This window comes from Anabrus simplex, chromosome 9 (genome assembly GCF_040414725.1).
Source record: "Anabrus simplex isolate iqAnaSimp1 chromosome 9, ASM4041472v1, whole genome shotgun sequence".
Lineage (NCBI taxonomy): Eukaryota > Metazoa > Arthropoda > Insecta > Orthoptera > Tettigoniidae > Anabrus > Anabrus simplex.
This window is the reverse complement of record NC_090273.1, coordinates 91328378-91346266: the sequence shown is the minus strand read 5'-3', so window position 1 is coordinate 91346266 and position 17889 is coordinate 91328378. Positions and strand designations below refer to the sequence as shown.

General features: G+C 38.7%; 1 protein-coding gene across 1 annotated transcript in view; it reads left to right on the top strand.

The window, feature by feature from the left end:
- The first annotated feature begins 957 nt into the window (after positions 1-957).
- Positions 958-17889, top strand: part of kek3 (kekkon 3) — a 456384-nt gene continuing 439452 nt past the window's right edge. Inside the window, exon 1 of the mRNA XM_067153374.2 lies at positions 958-1028. The gene's annotated coding sequence lies outside the window, so the exon portion shown is untranslated. The remainder of the gene's footprint in view (positions 1029-17889) is intronic.

Sequence of the window (17889 nt, the reverse complement as noted above, 5' to 3'; positions counted from 1 at the left end):
GTTGCACATTTATATTTACAGAGCTATTTCAAAGCATTAAATCTTACTTATGTGAAGATTTCACGACTTATGGACCTTAGTAGAACAGAATTGGGGTATTTATAATTATGTTCGTTCCCTTGTACAGACATATAATGCAGAGTGATCACAGTGCAAGACTACAATAAAGGGAGTCAAGTTTTACTCATGACCGCATTAGAGGGATATGGTACTAAAAATTGACTCTAGACCAACTGGTTTACATATTTCTTTCCCTATCGCCTCTCAAAGTGCAAGCGCAACTTTTGAAAAACACACATTGCGTCTTAAATAATTTCTATAATAATATTGATAATATATTCGGAGTCTTGTCCATGATTTCACTTGAAATCAATGTGTATTTGTTTGTAACACATAATCTAAGGTACATACCATACCCATTTTTATTATTATCACTATTTGTGAAAACGTTCTTGGGTGATGCATATTTCCCAATATTTCACATGTACATCGACGGAAATTGCTTATAGAAGTCAAGATATTTTGGGTTAGAGTTACCAATAATTACATCGTAATTGCTCCTTGGAAGTAGTAAAATGCAATCAAACTAGGTAAGTAATCAAGTATTTAGATAAGGGTATTAATGATTAATATATTTCTACCGGGCGAGTTGGCCGTGCGCGTAGAGGTGCGCGGCTGTGAGCTTGCATCCGGGAGATAGTAGGTTCGAATCCCACTATCGGCAGACCTGAAAATGGTTTTCCGTGGTTTCCCATTTTCACACCAGGCAAATGCTGGGGCTGTACCTTAATTAAGGCCACGGCCGCTTCCTTCCAACTCCTAGACGTTTCCTATTCCATCGTCGCTATAAGACCTATCTGTGTCGGTGCGACGTAAAGCCCCTAGCAAAAAATATATATATATATTTCTTGTTCACAGGAGTTGATGAAATGGCTTCCAATTGGCACACTACTATCAGGCTACGCTTGAATGGAATTGAGACACCCCTTTCTCCAGAGCCTGGCGTATGAAGAACAGGGCAGGCAGAGGTAAGCTTTTAGTCCACTCTGTATGTAGTACACGTAAAGTAATCAAGATTAATAATACTGATCTAAAATTTCATGTCGGATTTGTTTTGGAATTTCCCCGTCTCTAAGAGTATTTGTATTTCGATTCACTGTCTTTAATACTGGTTATGTTCGGTAATACAATGTACATAATATTTTTCCTGACCTAGAATTTAAAAAATCGCTTTGATTTCTGTTCACGTCTATACAATACAGTACAATACAATGGATTTATTTTGTCTGGCAAGATTAAGGCCATTAGGCCCTCTATTCCATCTAGCCAGAAAATACAGTATATACATGTGCAAATTAAAATAAATAGACTTAGGCCTACAATTGAAACATCTTGCAACTACTAAACAATGCAATATTATGATGAAAAGCAAAAAATTAAAAATAGGAAAAATAGGAAACTGTTGATGATGATGATGATGATGATGATGATGATGATGATGATGTTTTACACAATTATGACATGATTACCTAATTTCAATTAACCTTGATAATAACAGTGAGATTATATAAAGTCTATAGTTTGAGGAAGGCTAAATCTAGAAAATTTCCATAACATACAAATAACAATATAGGACTTCATCTATTACTTACTAGATACTGGTGACAAAGTTGCCTAAAACTAGCAGGTGAGGCTCCTCTAACGGAGACGGGTATTGTATTCCACTGTCGTGCCGAAGAAATAACAAATGAGTTTGTGTATCGTATGGTGCGGTGAGGTGGAATAGATAAGAGTGTATCAGATTTTGACCGTGTTCCGAAACTGTGATTGGATGAGAGGTGGTGAAATTTACTGTACAAGTAGGGAGGTGAGCATGAGGAGAGTATTCGATGAAGAAGGCATAAAGCTTGAAGATTATGGCGCTGTTTGAGTTTTAGCCAACCGAGTTCATCATAGGCAGGTGTAACATGGTCAAAGTAACGTAGGTCACATATGTAGCGAATACAGGCGTTTTGCGCGCGTTGTAGTTCGTCGTTAAGACTAGCAGTCAGGTCGTTGTACACGGTGTCACAGTAGTCGAAATGAGGTAATACAAGAGTGCAAATGAGGCGTTCTTTTAATACTCGAGAAAATATGTTGCGGAATTTTCTAAGTGAGTTAAGTGTCGCAAATACTTTCCTGGAGATGCTGGTAACCTGCTGCTTCCAGAAAAGATGTTCGTCTATAATAACACCGAGATCTTTGACAGATTCACTGAAATCAATGGGTGAATTTTGTAGGTAGAGTTTTGGTAAAGTGAAGTTGCTTATGGTTTTTGAACAAAGCCGAGGATGTGAAATTAATATAGCTTGAGATTTTATGTTATTTAATCTAAGTCCATGCTTGTTATGTACAGGATGGGAAAAATAAAACTGGCCCGGAAAATATTTACAATAAGACAGACGCGGGATTGACCCTTGTTAATGAAAATCACAGAAGATGCAGCGCTGTGCTAGGTTTATCAAACTGTGAGACACACGTAGCAGCTCTGCCTAAAGGATAGCAGCAAATAACAGAAACACTCAGCGTACGCATATAATGAGACGTTATCATCTTTGCAATCTATATATATAAAGTAACTTGTCCTGACTGACTGACTGACTGACTGACTGACTGATTCATCATCGCCGAGCCAAAACTACTGGACATAAAGGAATGAAATTTTGAGGATATATTCATATTAAGATATAGGTGCTCGCTAAGAGAGGATTTTTGGATATTACGTCGCTAAGGGGGTGAAAAGGGGGTGTGAAATTTTAAAATGAGTGTATCTATATCTCAAAACTTTAAAAGTTTACAGATGTGAAAATTGATATTTAGAATCTTCTTTAAAAATAAGGAAACCCGTATTTTTTTATTTTCAGAAAATCCCAATAGGAGGGGTGAAAAGGGGTGAAAATGGGGAAAATGGGTTGAATGCCCTTAATCAGGATACCAGTACTTATATCTCAGAAACTGAAGATATTACAGACCTGAAAATTGGTACTTTTGATCTCTTTTAAAAATAAAGAAACACGTATTTTTTTGTTTTTGGAAAATCCAATTAATGGGAGGGTGAAAAGGGGGTGAATTTTTAAAATGAGTGAATCTATATCTCGAAACTTTTAAAGTTTGCAGATGTAAAAATTGGTATTTAGAATCTTCATTAAACATAAAGAAACACGTATTTTTTTGTTTTCAGAGAATTGCAATAGGAGGGGTGAAAAGGGGTGAAAAAGGGGTTGAATGCCTTTTTGAGGCTACTTATATTTCAGAAACTGAAGATATTACAGACCTGAAAATTGGTGTTTGGGATATCCTTTAAAAATAAAGAACACGTATTTTTTTGTTTTTGGAAAATCCAATTAATGGGGGGGTGAAAAGGGGGTGATTTTTTAAAATGAGTGTATCTATATCTCAAAAGTGTTACTGTTTATAGATGTAAAAATTGGTATTTAGAATCTCCTTTAAAAATAAAGAAACACGTATTCTTTTGTTTTCGGAAAATCCCAATAGGAAGGGTGTAAAAGGGTGAATAATGGGTTGAATGCCTTTAATGAGGCTACTTATATTTCAGAACCTGAAGATATTACAGACCTGAAAATTGGTATTTGGGATCTACTTTAAATGTAAAGAAACACGTATTTTTTCGTTTTTGGAAAATCCAAATATTGAGGGGTGAAAAGGGGGCTGAATTTTTTATAATGAATGTGTCTACATCTTAAAACTTTAAAATTTACAGATGTAAACATTGGTAGTTAGAATCTCCTCTAAAAATAAAGGAACACGTATTTTTCTTTCCTGTAAATCCCAATAGGAGGGGTGTAAAAGGGTGAAAAATGGGTTGAATGCCTTTAATGAGGATACATATATCTCAGAAACGGAAGATATTACAGAACTGAAAATTTGTATATGGGACCTCCTTTAAAAATAAAGAAACACGTATTTTTGTAGTTTTTGGAAAATCCTATTAATGGCGGTTAAACAGAAGTGACAAATTGGGGTGAATTTTTTGAAAGATTATCTTAGAAACGTAAAATGTTACAGACGTAAAAAATGGGTGTTTGGAATCTCCTGTAAATGTAAAGAAACATAGGTGATTTGTTTTTGGAAACTACACTTAAGGGGAACCCAAAAGGGATGAAATTTTAAAATGAGAATTTTTACAGTATATCTAAAAAAACTTAACATGTTACAGAAGTGAAAAATGGTATTTTTATCTCTATTAAACATAAAGAAACGTGTATTTTTAATTTTCGGCAGTAAAAACTAACGGCGGTGGGGTGTAAAAGGAGGTGAGACCAATTGATTTTACTGTTCTTAATGTACTTATAAGGATCCTCCGTTGCTCAGGCGGCAGCGCGCCGGCCTCACAGCTGGGTTCCGTGGTTCAAATCCCGGTCACTTCATGTGACACTCGTGCTGGACAAAACGGAGGCGGGACAGGTTTTTCTCCGGATACTCCGGTTTTCCCTGTCATCATTCATCCCAGCAACACATAATAGTAATAATAATAATAATAATAATAATAATAATGTTCCGGACCGTCGTCAAATGTGCGGACCGCGCTGGAAACGGCTCCTGGACGGGTAATGACTAAGAATGCAGTCCGGCCGCGGGTTCAGTGCCGCCAAGGCACCCAATATGACACCACGCCGGATCTCCTGAAGGATTTTATCCAGATTAAAAATGATTATAGGAAAATACGGTATGGCAAAGATTTACGGACTCAACTAACCGGGAAGAATACCTGAGCCTAGCCCGGGAAGTACGAAATCGATTGCTGGAAAGGAAGATTGAAAAATGGGAGGAAACGTGCCGTAATCTAATAGAAAACGAGTCAGATCGGGAATTTTGGTGGATTCTCTCTGAAAACGTGTTAGATCGCGAATTTCGGCGGATTACATATCTAAAACAATAAGCATTCAATTATAAATTTCAGTATAATACCGTAGCGAAGCTCGGGTACCTTGCTAGTCTATATATATAAAGTAACTTGTCCTGACTGACTGACTGACTGACTGACTGACTGACTGACTGATTCATCATCGCCGAGCCAAAACTACTGGACATAAAGGAATGAAATTTTGAGGATATATTCATATTAAGATATAGGTGCTCGCTAAGAGAGGATTTTTGGATATTACGTCGCTAAGGGGGTGAAAAGGGGGTGTGAAATTTTAAAATGAGTGTATCTATATCTCAAAACCTTAAAAGTTTACAGATGTGAAAATTGATATTTAGAATCTTCTTTAAAAATAAGGAAACCCGTATTTTTTTATTTTCAGAAAATCCCAATAGGAGGGGTGAAAAGGGGTGAAAATGGGGAAAATGGGTTGAATGCCCTTAATCAGGATACCAGTACTTATATCTCAGAAACTGAAGATATTACAGACCTGAAAATTGGTACTTTTGATCTCTTTTAAAAATAAAGAAACACGTATTTTTTTTGTTTTTGGAAAATCCAATTAATGGGAGGGTGAAAAGGGGGTGAATTTTTAAAATGAGTGAATCTATATCTCGAAACTTTTAAAGTTTGCAGATGTAAAAATTGGTATTTAGAATCATTAAACATAAAGAAACACGTATTTTTTGTTTTCAGAAAATCGCAATAGGAGGGGTGAAAAGGGGTGAAAAAGGGGTTGAATGCCTTTGATGAGGCTACTTATATTTCAGAACCTGAAGATATTACAGACCTGAAAATTGGTGTTTGGGATATCTTTTAAAAATAAAGAACACGTATTTTTTTGTTTTTGGAAAATCCAATTAATGGGGGGGTGAAAAGGGGGTGATTTTTTAAAATGAGTGTATCTATATCTCAAAACTGTTACTGTTTATATATGTAAAAATTGGTAGTTAGAATCTCCTCTAAAAATAAAGGAACACGTATTTGTTTGTTTCCTGTAAATCCCAATAGGAGGGGTGTAAAAGGGTGAAAAATGGGTTGAATGCCTTTAATGAGGATACATATATCTCAGAAACGGAAGATATTACAGAACTGAAAATTTGTATATGGGACCTCCTTTAAAAATAAAGAAACACGTATTTTTGTAGTTTTTGGAAAATCCTATTAATGGCGGTTAAACAGAAGTGACAAATTGGGGTGAATTTTTTGAAAGATTATCTTGGAAACGTAAAATGTTACAGACGTAAAAAATGGGTGTTTGGAATCTCCTGTAAATGTAAAGAAACATAGGTGATTTGTTTTTGGAAACTACACTTAAGGGGAACCCAAAAGGGATGAAATTTTAAAATGAGAATTTTTACAGTATATCTAAAAAAACTTAACATGTTACAGAAGTGAAAAATGGTATTTTTATCTCTATTAAACATAAAGAAACGTGTATTTTTAATTTTCGGCAGTAAAAACTAACGGCGGTGGGGTGTAAAAGGAGGTGAGACCAATTGATTTTACTGTTCTTAATGTACTTATAAGGATCCTCCGTTGCTCAGGCGGCAGCGCGCCGGCCTCACAGCTGGGTTCCGTGGTTCAAATCCCGGTCACTTCATGTGACACTCGTGCTGGACAAAACGGAGGCGGGACAGGTTTTTCTCCGGATACTCCGGTTTTCCCTGTCATCATTCATCCCAGCAACACATAATAGTAATAATAATAATAATAATAATAATAATAATAATAATAATAATAATAATGTTCCGGACCGTCGTCAAATGTGCGGACCGCGCTGGAAACGGCTCCTGGACGGGTAATGACTAAGAATGCAGTCCGGCCGCGGGTTCAGTGCCGCCAAGGCACCCAATATGACACCACGCCGGATCTCCTGAAGGATTTTATCCAGATTAAAAATGATTATAGGAAAATACGGTATGGCAAAGATTTACGGACTCAACTAACCGGGAAGAATACCTGAGCCTAGCCCGGGAAGTACGAAATCGATTGCTGGAAAGGAAGATTGAAAAATGGGAGGAAACCTGCCGTAATCTAATAGAAAACGAGTCAGATCGGGAATTTTGGTGGATTCTCTCTGAAAACGTGTTAGATCGCGAATTTCGGCGGATTATATATCTAAAACAATAAGCATTCAATTATAAATTTCAGTATAATACCGTAGCGAAGCACGGGTACCTTGCTAGTATTACATATAGCTAAATGAACGCTCTCAGACTTCATTTGCTGCACTGCTCCAACATACTCGTCTGTCTCCTGGCAATAAACACTATTAAGGTCCGTTAAGTTGTGTCGGCGCGTACTAACTGAACAATATGACTTTTACTTCGCGTAGAGCAAAAAAGATGTGGAATTGTTTATTTGCATTGAGCTCAAAGAAATTCACAACATTTATCTTCCCATTTTTAACTGACTTACGACTTACAATACTGGTTTAGCAATATTTGTCTGGTCAAAAATGATGATCAAAAATAAAAGCATGCCACTGCTTTAATTAATTGAATTTGTAATGAAAAACTCGTTTTCCGCAATCTAATAGGGAAATGACTCCTGTCTTATATGTTAACAATGCATCCGTTAAAAACGGTGCCTTTGTGTTCTGTAGAGCGATATTCTGTTGTTTATCGTTTTGATATAAACCTCTGTCTGTGTCCCTTTTGGAATTATATATTTACGTGTTTGCTGTTAAATTATTTTGAATATTGAGTGTTCCACACTCTGGCCCGTGGAACAGGATAATGTATTCGATCCACATATGTGCGCCCTTCCCATTAAACCATCTTCAATATCATCTGTGATCATCTATAATCACATCGATATGAGAGAATATAGTGATTTCTGACCATTGTGCTCAATTCATATCATCTCGGTTGGGTTAGGTTAGGTTAGGTTAGGTTAGGTTAGGTTAGGTTAGGTTAGGTTAGGTTAGGTTAGGCTAGGCTAGGTTAGGTTAAAATTTTGACGATTTTCACTCCCAAAATCTTAGCAAGCCGGAATATGAAATTTTCTACCCAAAAGCATTGATTTCGATTGAGAACACTAAGCGAAAGAAATATGTGTTCAAGACGGAAATTGGTCGAGAACGGAATTAATTCATTTAAGGAAGAAATTCCACATCCCAGGTTTCCATGCAAGTTGTGTTCAAGAAGATATCCTGCCTTCAAATCGTAGTACTCTGTAGAAATTATTTATTCTGTATTTCATACTGATAGATATTTCTATATGTCGGTCATGTAATTCATTAATTGCAATGTCAGAGTCACGTATGTTCGATATGATAATAATATATATTTATTTGTAACTGAGTGTAATTATTTTTATAACGTGTTTTTTATTTTTTCATGCGTTTTGTGAAACAGATTAATGAGGACTATAAATATGTATAATTACAGATGTCACGAATTTAAATGAAATATTAACAGGCTTTCATTGGCATTAGAGGATTCTGCTTTTGGTAACCCGTACCATATATCGCTTTCTCTAATATATCTGATACCATCTCTTTCCCTTGATTTTATTCCTGGTTGTAAATTTAAAATTTTCAATGCGCCAAGTTTGGGATTGTACATTTAGGAACAGCCTCGTTAATCAATAAACAAAAGTGCACTAAATACAGATTCGCGGGTAGGAATGGGATTGAACTTTACTCTCCTACCTAGAATTATGTACGTTTTTGGATCTTCTACTAGTACAGATATTTCGAGTCGACGATCTATAGGCGACTTGCACGTATATGAATGGGGCCCTACCTAAGATGAATTTTAATGATGAATACAACAAAAACATTCACCCCACGAAACAGGGGAATCAGGCAATGGATATTAAAATCCTCGACCCGGCAGGGAATCAAACGAAGGACCACTTGGATCAACAGACAGCTTACTAACCATTTAGCCAAGGAACCGGCCTTCTATCCTATAAATGATCAGAGGTAAAATATAACCACGATTTACTCGGGCCGCTGAAACCATCCTGTTTTATTGGCGTCTATCATTTATTTCTAGCACTATGTTTCTCGGTAAAAATTCGTGTGTGTCTCAAAGAAGTAATACCAGATTCCCAGCACCCACGGTATTCCCTGCCTGTCGTAAGCGGCGACTGACAGGGGCGTCAAGGATTCTTAACATGAGAGCATGGTCTGGTGACCACGGGGCTCTTAGTTGAATCCTAGCATTGCTTCCACTTACTTGCGCCAGGCTTCTCACTTCCACCTATCCTATCCGACCTCCCTTGGTCAACTCTTGTTCTTTTCCGCTATTAGGCTGCGAGGACTAGGGAGTCTTTCATTTACACGTCCTTCGTGTTCCTCGTCTTTCTTTGACCGATACCTTCATGTTTCGAAATGTCCGGACCGTTAATTTTTTCTCTCCGATTGGTGTTATATAGGCGATGATTGCCTAGTTGTACTCCCTCTTAAAGCGGTCACCTATCCAAGTATTGAGCACGACCAATGTTGCTTAACTGTGGCGATCGGACCAGAAGCGATGTTCCCTCTTAAACAATAATCACCACCACCCGATTTACAGCTGGGACCAGTTAAACAGGATGTGACAGTAAGATACGGCGAACTTTCAGGACACATTCTTCACACCAGAAAAAGAAAGTATGGTATATGGACATGGGTCCGGAAACGCTGTATTTCCATGTCAGAACACATAGTAAAATAATAGTGGGAAACACACAGGAACAGAACGTACCAACATACCGCATGAAACTCTTCCTTTAATGAAATGTTCAAAATGCCCTCCGTTAACATTGTTACATAAATCAACCTGTCGTCGCATTGAATCCGTGGTGGTGATGGTGATTATTGTTTCAAGAGGAAGTACAACTAGGCAACCATCCTCTATATAACACTGATCTGAGAGAAAAAATGGAAGTGGTCCGACACTTCGAAAAATGAAGGTATCGGCCGAAGGAAGACAAGGGCCACGAAGGGCGTGAAAATGAAAGACTTCCTAGGCCTCCATACGTAATACCGTCGGAGTCGGAAAAGAACAAGCATTGACCAAGAAAGGTCGGATAAGATAGATGAAAGTGCGGAGCCTGGCACAAGTAAGTGGAAGCAATGCCAGAACTCAGCTAAAGGCCCCGTGGACGCCAACCCATGCTCAAAAGTTCATATCCCCTGGAGCCCCTTTTAGTCGCCTCTTACGATAGACAGGGGATACCGTGGGTGTTATTCTACCACACCCACCCACAGTGAATCCCAGATGCGCTGATGTATCCCTGGAGTATTGAGTATACATATATAAAATTAAGATTCTCTATTCCTTTTCTTGTAAATATTAAACGTATTCATCCGGGAAATGTGAGCATGCATGACATTTTATGACTTACCAATCATATACCGGCTGGGGAAGTCCCGAATGATGTTAGTAGCGCATACTTACCATACGAAATTTTTGAGCCTGCCAGTCTCCTCTATCCTTAATTACATTAATGAAAGTGTCATATGTATGTTAGGTCGTGTAATGCTTATAACATGCTGACGCGTTTCGAAGCTGCGACTAGGATCATCTTCAGACCAATAACAAAGATTTTATTGGCAACTCTCTGGAACAATAGTTGGACTTCTAGCTTGAAAGAATCTGTTACAAGAGAACTATTCTCCCCCAAAGTTAAAGATCGACTTCAGAGTAAAGTATTAGTGCCTAACTTTGTCCTAACGCAATTTCTATCGGGACATAGAAGATTGAAATCTTACCTTGAGTGATTTAAAATCCAAATTACAGATGCATATATTTTTATGCTTTTGTGGTTCTGCTCAAACAGTGGATCATCTACTTTTCTCTTGCCCCGTGTCCGGAATGAATAGGCATGTATACGACTACCACCTGAAAAGTTGTGAACTTGTATTTTCTAAACCATTGCGTGATATTTTCAAGAAGCTTTGTTGTTATAAGCAATTATTAACATTCACTCAGCACATGTTCAACAAATTTAACTCTTAACCTTCGTTTTGAAATATTTAAGATTATAAACTACAGGCTTAATGTACTCTTGTACAATAGGGCACCATGCTGTACTGGATACTCAATAATAATAATAATAATAATAATAATAATAATAATAATAATAATAATGCAAACTGTCACTACATAGTAACCAGACTCGAGGTAGAGAGGTCCTGTTAGAAATGTACTTCATTCCAGAGCCTCCAGAGTCAGGGAGGAAGATATTAACGATTTAACTATGGATCTACTCAGTACATAGCCGCCCCATTTGGTAAAATTATCTGGGATTTTACCAATTTATTTCGCCTCACGAGTTATTCTAGGTATAAAATGCTTCTCTTTACAGATGGTAGAAGTTGCATCAGAAACGATTTGATGATGATTTTGTACGGCATGTTCTCTGGCTGGCAAAGACATAAGTGCCTGCGATGTTCCTTATGCCTCCTTGCTAACATGATTCTACGTATGCATTAAATATCCATGCAAATATAAAATAACCCTGTGTAACACCTTTCCTGATCTCTGCCTCTTACTTCATTGCCTCTTCTAATAATGGGCAGCTGGACTTTAAACAGTTCGCTTATGGGAACTCTTTCCCTGGTACCAATTCCAATCTTTTTCAGGATATAAAACATTTTCGTGAGAAAAAATCTGAAATATCTCATTGTCTGAATTTAAAGCACGCCTAAGATTACCGCAAATGAAAACAAATTGAAAGAATGGTTCAAATATAACTGATTAACCTCAAGGGGTGTAACAGAGCCTGTAGACCGCAAGCCGCAATCGACTTGTCGGTTGTTCCTTGTACTTTATCTGGGCGAGTGGATGATGCAATAGCCGACCGATCCATATAGGTCGTCCCGTTATATCATTGTCTCAACTAATCTGCGATAAGCTTCCATACAGCGTACAGCGTGGCAGCTTCTTATGCAGCAGTAATTAATCAGTTTAGTTCGCTTCATGACATTTGAATTGAGTGTTGAATACCTATTTCTGTGTGTTTTAGGTGTTTAAATGCAATTCACACCGACATTTTGAAGATTCGTGGGCAGAACTGCAAAGAGTGTACCGGAATATTACCTCTGTGCTTACACATAACTATACGATTCTTACCATGAAATTGCTAAGAACTGTGTCTAACTGTAGTTTCCATATCTGACTATACATCACGTAACCTATAGGGAGAAGCCCTGTAGATGAACTGTCCTTCTATAATCGTTTCGTACGGACTTAACACGGCACGTTTGCTTCCAAACTAACTGTGAAGTGACTACTTACTTTACTTTCCGTGTCCGGGAGAAACATTAAATTCTTCCTTTCCATAACTCTACAGCTCTTATCCATCGGTCTGTGGCAAGCATAAGATCTTCCAGGGTACATGAGTCATTCATCACCCCCTGTGGGTGGGGGACTCAGACGAAGAATACACCCACGGTATCCCCTGCCTGTCGTAAGAGGCAACTAAACGGGGCGACCAAGGGATAATAAAATTAGAACCCGGATACTACTTGTAATTAGTACCACCCCCCGGAGAACAACATGGGTCGTTTATACTTGCGTGTAGTACCACTGTGTTAGGTACAAATAGGTTTGTGAGTAGAAGAAATAGAGTGCGTTGGCGGCTTTCACAGTCCCTGTGATTCGTACCCCTATATGAGCAACACCATGGGATTAGTGACACCATGGTTCTGCCTTGCCTATGCTTAGTACCCACTCTGTGCGGAATACCACGGGATAGTGCGGGTCCCTGTGTTCAGTCCACTCATGTGAAGAACGCCATAGGTTTGCATTGCCTGTATAGATTTGCGTTGCCTGTAAGTAGCGCCGCAGTGTGCGAAACACCATAGGTCTGTGCTACATGTGTGAATTTCATTACCTGTAAATAGTGCCATACTGTGTGGAATAGCGCGTGTCTACGCTACTTTTGATTAGTACCGCAACATGAGACATAGCATGGTTCAATTTTCCTAGCGATAAGTACCATTATGAGGGGCCGATGACCTGAATTTTGGACTCGTTTCGACTACAAGCATCATCGAGTCAGTATTGTGCTTTAGAAGCAGTCCCTTGGTCAGTAATACTATAGTTTAACCCCAAGTTTCTGGGAATGTGGTGCATTGCGGGTCGGATCCACCGATTGTTTTAACTTCATATCCATCCATTCATTCTTCGTCCTCACGTTTTCGAATTCTGGTCAGTGGAGGATTATGGATTTTTAAATTGCCATACCATTTCGTCTCATTTCGTACCATTAGCGGCCGATGACCTAGATGTTAGGCCCTTTAAACAACAGTCATCATCATCATCGAGTCATTCATCTCTTGACAGATGAATAGGTGTTGTGGAGTCTGGATATCTCCACAGTCACATCTTGGATCTTCCGCATAACCCCATTTCACAAGATTCTTACGGCACTTCGGCACATCTGTTCTCATCCGGTTTAATGACCTCCAGATGATATAGGACAAATGGCTTCTACTACTCAGTTCTTCTTTAGTAGTAAACCCCTCTGGCAGTACTTGTTTCCAGTGTGATATACGTTGAACTTCTGGTTTGGTATAGAGGGGTACTGTTCTCTTCATAAAGCTCTTCCTGGATCTTAGGCGAGATGTGGTTACCTTGTTGTAATACATTGGATGTCTGGGATCTGACTCAATCTTGTGTCTCTCTTTCTCGGCTGCCACCTCTCGTCGAACAGCTGGAGGCGCAATGCCAGCGAAAGGGTAGATCTTCTTCACTAGAGTAGGTCTTGAACACCCAGTGACAATGCTGGTGGACTAGTTGAGAGATGTATCCACTAGCTTAGTATGGGAAGTCGCACCCACACATGATCTGTACTCTCCTGCAGCGAAGCACAGTCCCAAAGCTGTTGGAACGCAGAACGTGAGGGTTCGCTCCCCATGTTGAACCAGTCAACTTCCACAGTATACTATTTCTTGAGCCGATCTGCATTTCTGATCTCTACAATGATTCTTGAAGCTCATGGTGCGATCAAGCTTGATTCCCAAATGCCGAGACGTATCACAATTTCTCAAGTGTTACTCCTTTCCAGATAACATTCAGCTTTCGTCGGGCATCTCTGTTGCGAAGATGAAATGCGCAGACTTGTGTCTTTCCTGGATTAGGTTTCAGGTGATTCTGTGTGTAACAATCTTCTAATCTCTGAATAGCACTGGCCAGTATTCTTCCCACCTCTTAAAATATCCTACCCTGTACTGATATAGCAGTCTCATCAGCAGAGATGAAGTGCCTTGCCTCCAGATATTCTGGCTGATCATTTGTATAGATGTTGAATAATAATGGTGATAACACGCTGCCTCGAAGTAACCCGTTTTTATGCCGTTTTTATGACTCCTCCATCGACTCCTTTTTCCTTGAAGTGTGACATAAAACCTTCTGTTATGGAGCATTACTCGTATGTCAATTGTTAGTTTCATATCCTTGGTGGTGTTGTATAACTTGGAAATGAGCTTCCTATGGTTCACTGTATCGTATGCTGCATTGAGATCTATTAAAGCAACACCAGCGATCAGTTTATTTGCATATCCATCCTCGATTAGCTGCGTTAGGTTCAGAACTTGGCTGCAACAAGATTTCCCTGGTCTAAATCTCGCTTGATCTTGCATTAGCTGGTCATCTATGAACGATGCACATCATCTCTCAAGGACCAACCTTTCAAAAGCCTTGTATAGGTGGCACAGGAGAGGGACAGGCCGTAAATTCTTTGCATCTGTTAGTGCTTTACCTGGCTTCAGCAACGTGACCACGTCAGCTTTCCTCCACAGCTTTGGTAATTGGAGATTATCGTCGTATCTATTCATCATATTTACCAGCCATTGAATTCTTCATTGACCAAAGTTCTTAATTTGTTCCGTCCTGATGTCATCCAGACCCCCAGCTTTGTTGACCTTCAGAAGTTTGATGGTATGTTCTAATTCTGTCAGTGTGAATGGATGATCGCGGAAATTATTTTCTTCTGCAGTAGATTTTAGTTTCACACGCTCAGTTTTCTTGGTTGTTTTCCCATTACAGAGCAAAAATAATTATGTGTGTAGTGATTTAGAATTGTGGATTTAAAAGAAGGAATGTTCCTGCGTGTTTGTGGAATGGCAGTTCTAGAAGCAGAAATTATTTAAAGAGCGATATCTGATAAACTGTTAACTTGCATAACTCTAACCTTTGTTTAATTAAATGATGATAACTTGACTTAAGACTATAAATTGTGTCACCAAAGAGACTAACAATGAACACAGTGCAATAAACTTAATTGATCCATTTGTTCGTGCGGGATATAAATTGCCATAACCTCCAATTATCTGAAGACAGGGCGAATTACTGTATATAATTGTACCACAACCGTGTAGATCCTACAAGACACTGTCTTGCAAATGCCGCTTAATTCCTTCTTAAACCCCCAACTCCATTCATTACCGTAACATTCACCTGTACAAGATCCTCCTTGACGTAAGGAAATAACCCACTTCTGCGTCGACGACAGACCGACCGTCCGCCTTATCTCTCTCTCTCTCTCTCTCTCTCTCTCTCTCTCTCTCTCTCTCTCACAACCGCTCTTTATCTCTCTGTAGCCACGTATTCTTCTTCAAACTCCGTTCAAGTCTTCTGCATTCTCCTTCTATAAAATTGTCCTTCTGGCTATACATTTAGAATGTTTGGCTATTTTCATATGTACTTTTTTATTTTTTAGTTTTTACAAGCTTTTATTTTCTACAGTCTATTTTTTACAAGTTACGCGGCATTGACACAGATAAGTGTGTAGTGTGACGATTGGAAAGGAAAGGAATAACAGTGTGAAGGAGGTGACCGTGACCTTATTTAAGGTACAGTCCCAGCATTTGCCTGCTCTGAAAATGGGGAAACGATGGAAAATCAACTTTAGTGCTTCCAACAGTGGGTTTCGAACCCACTATCACCCGAATGCAAGGTGATAGATACGTGACTCAAACTGCGAAGCCACTAACTCGGTTAATTCTTCAGTTTATACTAATAACGAGAATAATAATTGTATTGCTTTTACGTCCCACTAAATAGTGTTACGGTTTTCAGAGACACCGAGGTGCCGGAATTTTGAGCAATTTCAGATACCAATAGACTGATCCTGGATCGAACCTGCTAACTATGGTTCAAAGCACCTACACTCTACTTTCAGAACCACTCACCATGGTCTAATTCCTCATTTCTAACTTAGGAGAGGAATATATTATTATAATTTCATCTTCGGATTCATCTTGTTCGTTTATCTACCTGCAAGAAGGAAACTAGACACAAAATTATTACGTTATCCTAATGTGGAGAGTAATGTTTAGGTAGGCACCTAAGACAGTTTTCAGTATTTCTACAGTGGTGAGTTCTAGGAAAGTATATAAAAGCAACGTTGTGGGAAGCAATATTCGGATTTTTTGTTTTTTTTTTTACTCACCTCATTTTCTAGCAGGTTGAGTCATCCGATATATCTGCAGAAAACCGCTATTGATATTTTAACATTCCGGACGAGAGTAAAGAAATTTTTCCCTCATATTTTGCAGGTGAACAGTTAATTACAGATTAGGATAAAGGACGTCGAATTATTCCAGCAATGCTTCTGTACTTTTAACATTATTATCTAAGTTATTCAAGCATTTGTCAGTTCTTCCTTTTATTAAAGACAGAAAGTGGCATGCAGTTCATTGAATATTTCTTAGTACTCGGGAGATAGTGGGTTCTAGCCCCACTGCCGGCAGCCCTGAAGATGGTTTTCCGTGGTTTCCCATTTTCACACCAGGCAGATGCCGGGGCTGTACCTTAATTAAGACCACGGCCGCTTCCTTCCACTTCCTAGGCCTTTCCTATCCATCGTCGCCATAAGACATATCTGTGTCGGTGCGACGTAAAGCAAATAACAAAAAATATATATATATATATATATATATATATATATATCTTTCATTCAGCGTTAATCGTTGTTTCTAGCGTAACATTTGATCAATAACATTAACGAATGTGTCTGGTATTGATAGACGGCCTCTCTACGTCTTTCCCAGGCTTTCGAGTGCTCTTCAAATTCACGGTGTAAATTCTGAACTTGTTCGATAATCATTATTCTCTCTCCGTATAATTACAGACAAAATCGTCCTGTGAATATGACAGTTTTCTTTCCTTTCCCCGTAGAGAACTGGTCACAATACAAACTTCCTTCCGTCACCATTTGTCCAATAACTGAGCCACCTTGTTACTGTATACAAATTATATACCTATACGAAACCTATACAAACTATCATATACATAAATTGAAGTAAGTCCCGTTCCTTTGCTTTTGAGCAAGAGAACACGGAATCATACTTTTCGACCAATCCTCGCAATCACCAGCGATGTGCTTTTCTCCCAGTGATTCCACATTCAGCAGAAAGTGTTGCTTCATTTCAAAACCAGGCACACCCACATAAAGCTTAATCTTATTAATTACCGTCCTAGAACACACAGAACAAGTTGGAATTAAATAAATACTCGTACCCTGCGAGTTGGGTTGTGGTTGGGATCGCGCAGCTGTGAGTTTGCATTCGGGAGATACTGGGTTTGAACCCCCTGTCGGTAGCCTTGAAGATGGTTCCTCCGTGGTTTTGCATTTTCACCCCAGGCAAATTCTGGGGCTGTACTTTAATCAAGGCCACGGACGCTTCCTCCCCTCTCCTAACCATTTCCTATTCCATCGTCACCAAAAGACCCATCTGTGCCGTTTGCGACGCTAAGCAAATTTAAAAATATAAGAAAATATTCGGACAACTGTTTTCAATAAGGTTATTCATATAACTTGTAAAATATTGCCTATATCTTCAATTTTACAAGTAAATATTTATAGCTTTATATCAATTATCCTTGCTATTTTCCTGTTTACTAGTTGTTAAAGAAGCCAATATAAATATGCTTTTGGCGAGAGTGCGATGGCAAAAGATAGCAGCCGTGACCTTAATTAAGTCCCTGCATTGCCTGATGTTGAAATGCGAAATCACG